Genomic DNA, 6,000 nt, shown 5'->3' on the forward strand with positions numbered 1-6,000 from the left:
GCGCCGCAATGCGACGAAAACCAAATTTTCAACGTGACAGCAATAAATATGTTTAAGTGCATTAAAGTTATTGAGTAGATGCTGAAAATCCTATAGCAAATGACCTTGACCTTGCACCCAGATATCTAAGTGGCAATCTTAAGATGCCACACAGCAAGTTTGGTGTCAAAAGGTCAAAGCAAACTCAAGTTTTTCGTGAAAACTGAATACATTAACCTTGATCACAGACAACTGGGATGCAATCCCAAGCTGCATCTTGATATAAGCTACCTATACATCAAGTTTAGTGTCAATATGCCACAGCAAACTCAAGTTATTGAGCGGAAACTGAACTCCTATTTCAACAATGAAAGTAACAGTGACATTGACCTTAACCATTGACACCTGGGTAGCAATTCCAAGCTGCCTCTTGATATAACCTATCCATACAGAAAGTTTGGTGTCAATATGCCAAAGCAAACTCAAGTAATTGAGTGGAAACTGAATTTCTTTTTTTAGAACCAGTGACATTGACCTTGATCACAGACAATACCAAGCTGCCTCTTAATATAAGCTATCCATTCACCAAGTTTGGTGTCAATATGCCAAAGCAAACTTAAGATTTGAGCAGAAACTGAATTTGTATTTTTAGTAACCTGATGACTTTGACCTTGATAACAGACACATAAGTAGCAATCCCATCCTGCTTCTTGATATGCTGGGTTGTTTACTTATTCTACGGGCTTTCTTGCTTTTCAAGTTTTCATAAAGCATACGGCAGTTATTGCTCGTAAGATACTTTAATTTGCCAAATGTCATCAAGATCATTTTTGCATGTGGAAGGAATGTACTTTTTTAGACTGTCAAAATGAAACAAAAAAAATTAGACACGAAATTTGGTGATTGGAATTTGAATGAATAGAAGTAAGTTTTCTTCTTTTTATTACTTTTGACATAAAAGTTATTTATCAATTTCAGCTTGGCTTTTCTTTAAACATCATGACAATGTCAGAATTGTCAGCAAAAATAAAATTGAGGTACCACGTGGGGAAAATCTTAAAAAAATAGTTTCGTCATTGAAAAGTGTGAAATTATATTTTGATAATTTTCACTGTGAAATTATCAAATATATTTTTCACAGATAAATCAGTAATCCAATGAAAAGCATAAAGTAAAATCATTTAATACTTATTTATATCATTTAACATTTGTCATCACGTTACACGATATAATTTTATAGCATCTTTGCAGTGTACCTTATACATATCTGTACGTAATGATAATTCATCGAATAAAATTAAGTGATTAAAAGTAAGAGAACGTAAAAATAACATTCAATAATAATTAATTTTGCTAACGAAAAATTATTACACATACCAACATATACATATATTTAAGAAAAGCTATATCACTCAAACTATGAGTGGTTTAATGTGAGCGATATAGGACACAACATATTGATGATAGTATTATCAGTCAAAACTTTATAGCAAACAAATTCTCTAATACTTGAAGGTACAATGATATTAATTACGTGCTACCGGAATTGTGAAATATTGCAATATTGATATGCCATTGTCAATATATTTAAGCTTTTGTGGACTTATCTATCTTCAGCATAAATTTTTTTTTTTAAATGTTACCGGTTGAATGTTAAACTTCTTACTAGTTCTTAAAACAAAATATTAACAATTCCATAGCTTCCACATTGTTCGATTGATACTCGTTACCCAACATGATAACTAGTATCTCAAAAATGATAGCATGTGTTTCTATTTATTTATTTAAATTTACACAAATAGATACAGGGATTTACTTTTTGTAGTATTCTTATCTCGTCAAATGATATGTTGTAAGGTTCCCTTTAGTAAATGGTATACAGCTGGCAGAACAATAAAGTTTATATATTCGCACCTACGATACTATGCTAAAACCAAACAAAATGCTTATAAAGTCTTACTGAGTTCTGGCATGCGTAATTCAATCGCTTCTGGCATTTCTGAAAGGATCGTTTTGTGCAGATCCTCTTTTCTTTTCTTCTTTTCTGCAAAAGTATCAACAACAAATCAAGTAATATTTTAGCATTTTGTTGGCAAATGCATGGAATTATCAGTACATTGTATCTACATAATTAAATATCAGCGTTTTACCTTGTTTTTACTATCTAATGTTTGCATCATGATATGCAAGATACCCTTTCGCCTTGTTTTTTATATACTTTTGCCTTGCATTTTTCCACAATATATGTCTAAAAAAAGATAAACAAAAACGCCATAGAACTTTCTTTACAATTAGATTATGTTCCTTGATAGAATAAAGCAATTGGGTATGATTTTGTTCATTAGTGTTACAAGTTCAAGTATCTAATGATTATGTTCTAATGTTGTACCACAAGTACAAACCCTGGCCCATTTTCAATAAAGTAATTTAAAAAATTTTTCTAATAGCAATAGTTTACGAAAATTTTAAATTTGGGCCCTTTTCCCCAATTTTTTTTGCTATTAAATTTTTTTAAAAAAGGTTTTAAAACAAAATTAATTTTTTTCCCTAACCGGGTAAAATTTTATTTTTTTTTTAAATTTTTTTTTTTAAATTGAATTTTTTTATTTAAACAATTTAAATTAGAAGGGGGCTTTTACATAGTGGGAAAAGGGAAAGTTTTTTTTCCTTTTTTTTTCTATTTTTCCCCTTTTTTTCATTTCCCTTTTTTTTGGGGCATTTAATTTTTTAGGTTTTTTTAAAAAGAGTTTATGACAAGTTCATAATGAAATTTGATTAATTCAGGGTTTTTAAGATTATATAACCAAACCAGACTTAAAAAACCCTTTTCAATTATGAAATTTTTAAATTCTCACCGGTCCAAAAATTTGGGTAATGTTGGCAAATTTTGCTATCGCTTCGCTTGGAATATTTTTAACTTCATCATTCGCCTTTTCAGCCATATCTCCTATTTACCTCTGAAAAAATAAACAATAAGTTTATAAGAATAGTCTCTTGGCTTACGATAGGCAGTAACTGTAAATCATGGAGTTATGGTAAAATGTTAACAACTTTGTAACAAGTAATAGCATAATGTTTAATACATGTATATAAAATCTGTAACCATAACTTACATCGAACCATATACGACATCGATAACATTGTGTCTATTTAAAGTTAAAACAAAAATACCTATTTCATAAACACTGTTTCAATCTTACATGTATGTTCTGTCTATAAATATTTGAACATAAATAACTTGCAAATAGCAAGCCATATTGTTGGGATCACGATATCATCACCAAGACAAGAGTTTTTGATCAACTATCTTATACAATCCAAATCCAGCCCTATCCGAAACTATGTTATGCAAGCTGTAAATCACAGAGATAATATCGTATTTACTTGGTTCTTCTTTACAATGCAGGTTTAATTCAATCAATAACCGTTTACTGAATATACACAGGTTGTAATTAGATGCGGCTAACACTGAGCAATTCTGTTTTGTTTGTGCAATTAATATGTATCGCTTTTCTTCGGATTCGCGGGTGCCTTGGTTAAATTGTTGAAGTTTACAACATTCCGTTCATGAAATACCTTCCGGAGTCGGTAAACATATCATTCAGGCATGAAGTCACATTTATACTTTTTCTATCATTATTTTTAACTTTGTATAAAGATTAATTTAATACAGCTTTGAGTTATGTACATGCAAGTTTAATTTTAATTTGGCAAATACAATATTTTATTGTGGAATCGCGAAACAGCAGCCTTCCAGTTTTCAACGAGTCTTGCAGAGCTTTTCTGCCATTCCAGTATCGTAAAATATAAAAGCGCGAGCGCGTCCTTGATCGACCTCTTGCACTCTTTAAAAACATCTTAGTTAATCCACATTTTAATTTAAAATGATCAATGAGATTCCCAGAATCAAGTAATTTAAAAATGACAATTCAGACTGTAAACAGACCTTACTGATATTTAATGTTTGTTCCTTTTTCTTTCTATCTTAGTTTTTTGATGATACAAGTGTTTTGATATAAGGAGGAAATTGTTTCACATTCTTCAAATAATTATTCTCTGTTTGCTATACTATAAAAGTATATGGAATATATGTACCTATGAAATAATACTCACGGACATGCCCCGGACGCGCACCACTGACGCGGATTACGGATCGCGTACCAATAGAATAGCGGCTTAATGGTCATGTATCAGTCCATTCCTGTTATTAACAAGTCTACTTGGAGTATATAATATTTGATGTACAAAATCAAGAAGATACAGATTTATGACTGTGCAACTGCTAAAAGTTGTTTTTAATGTGTGAGTAGTGGTATATAAGTGTATCACTTATCTCAATCTCACTGTGTATGTCTTTGCATGGTTATTGGTGTAAGTGAAGAGGTTTATGAATTTATATATCTCATCTCACTCTGCTTTGCATGTGCTTATGTTCGAACAGTGATATATGAGTACTTTATTCAACACACTCTTATGTATGGAAAGCCTTGACTGTCTTATAATTATAAAACTGAATGTTATTGTGTCCAAATAACAATATATTGAGTCAATTTTTCTTTATTCAATGTGCACTCATGAATGAACTGCGGAAGTATCTGTACATGAATGCAACTGAACAATATATGATGTCAATGTGTCTTTATATGATGTCAATCTATCATGATACGATGCGAATTTTTGAATACATTATGTGGAACCATCCTTATATAAGGAAAAAAAAGCAATACATTATGTCAATCTGTCCTTAAATGATGTCAGTCTGTCATTATTAGATGTTAAGTTATGCATATATTATATGGACTAGTTATTATATAGAGTTAACAATATATGATGTCAATGTCTTCCTCTATTATGTCAATCTATCAATATACGATATACAATTTTCAATAAATTATGTAAAACCCTTCCAAATACCAGTAAAATATGCAGAATCATCCTGATTTAGATTAAAGAGTCACCTGTCAATGTGTCATTATATGATGCCAATCATTCATTATACGATGTGATTTAATAAATAAATAAATAATTATAAATAAATAATGTGGATTCATCTTTATATAGAGTCAAAATAACAGTATATTATGTCAGTTTTTCCTTGTATAAGTCAGTCTTTCATTATATGATGTGCAATGAGTCAAAATAGTCAAAATAACACTATATTATGTAGAATTGTCTTTATATAGAGTCAATGTAACAATATATGATGTACATGTGTCCTTATATGATGTGCTTTCGTAAATATACTATGTCGAACCATCCTTATATAGAGTCGATTAACAATATATTATGAACAGATTATATGGATCCATCCTTATATTGAGTCAGAGTAGCAATGTATTATGTCAATCTATTGTTACAAAAAGCACATCATATCATGATAGATTGGCCTTAAATGCTTGCATGCCTGGTAAATCTATTCAGTTTACATCTTTTTTACCAGTAATACGGATACAACCTTCATTTGAATATGCTATGAGACTTTGTTGCTATGGTAATCATAGTTTTAATTTGAATTTTGAAAAAAAATCATTTTTCAGTTAACCTCTTCCGCATGCTTACATGTACATACAAAAATGTTCAAACATATAATTTAAATAAAATAGAAAAATAAGCGTACATCTTCTTTTACGCAATCCTTTAATGTTTACGAAATATCCAAGATAAAAGTCCGGTATTATCTGATAAGGAACATGAATAGCATGTTTTAGGATATCGTATTTTATCATTTATCGCTTGAATGATCTTCTTAACATACTTTTTCTCGGAGGGTTTGGGAATTACGTGGCACCAACACAGTACAGATCATAAGGAGACTTTCAAGCTTTACTGATGGATGAAGACCTCGGATGTCCCTATGTAAATTATTTCAGACACAAACGGGCACCGGAGTAGAACTACCAACGTTCCGTAAGCTAACATTCTCACATGAAAAATCCAAATACCCTGACGCGACTCGAACCTACAGTTGTGAGAGGCAAGGTTTGAAGTCAATGACATTAACCATTCTTATCATACTGACTC

The 6,000-nt window shown here is 30.8% G+C and overlaps 1 long non-coding RNA gene across 1 annotated transcript in view; it reads right to left on the bottom strand.

Moving 5' to 3' along the window:
• LOC132720091 (uncharacterized) overlaps positions 1–2,024 on the bottom strand; it is a 36,477-nt gene extending 34,453 nt beyond the window's left edge. Inside the window, exon 1 of the long non-coding RNA XR_009624302.1 lies at positions 1,940–2,024. This is a non-coding gene — a long non-coding RNA (uncharacterized LOC132720091). The remainder of the gene's footprint in view (positions 1–1,939) is intronic.
• Between the last annotated feature and the right edge of the window lie 3,976 nt (positions 2,025–6,000).

This window comes from Ruditapes philippinarum, unplaced genomic scaffold (assembly GCF_026571515.1).
Source record: "Ruditapes philippinarum isolate M1 unplaced genomic scaffold, ASM2657151v2 ctg1627_1_1_1_1, whole genome shotgun sequence".
Taxonomy (NCBI): Eukaryota; Metazoa; Mollusca; class Bivalvia; order Venerida; family Veneridae; genus Ruditapes; species Ruditapes philippinarum.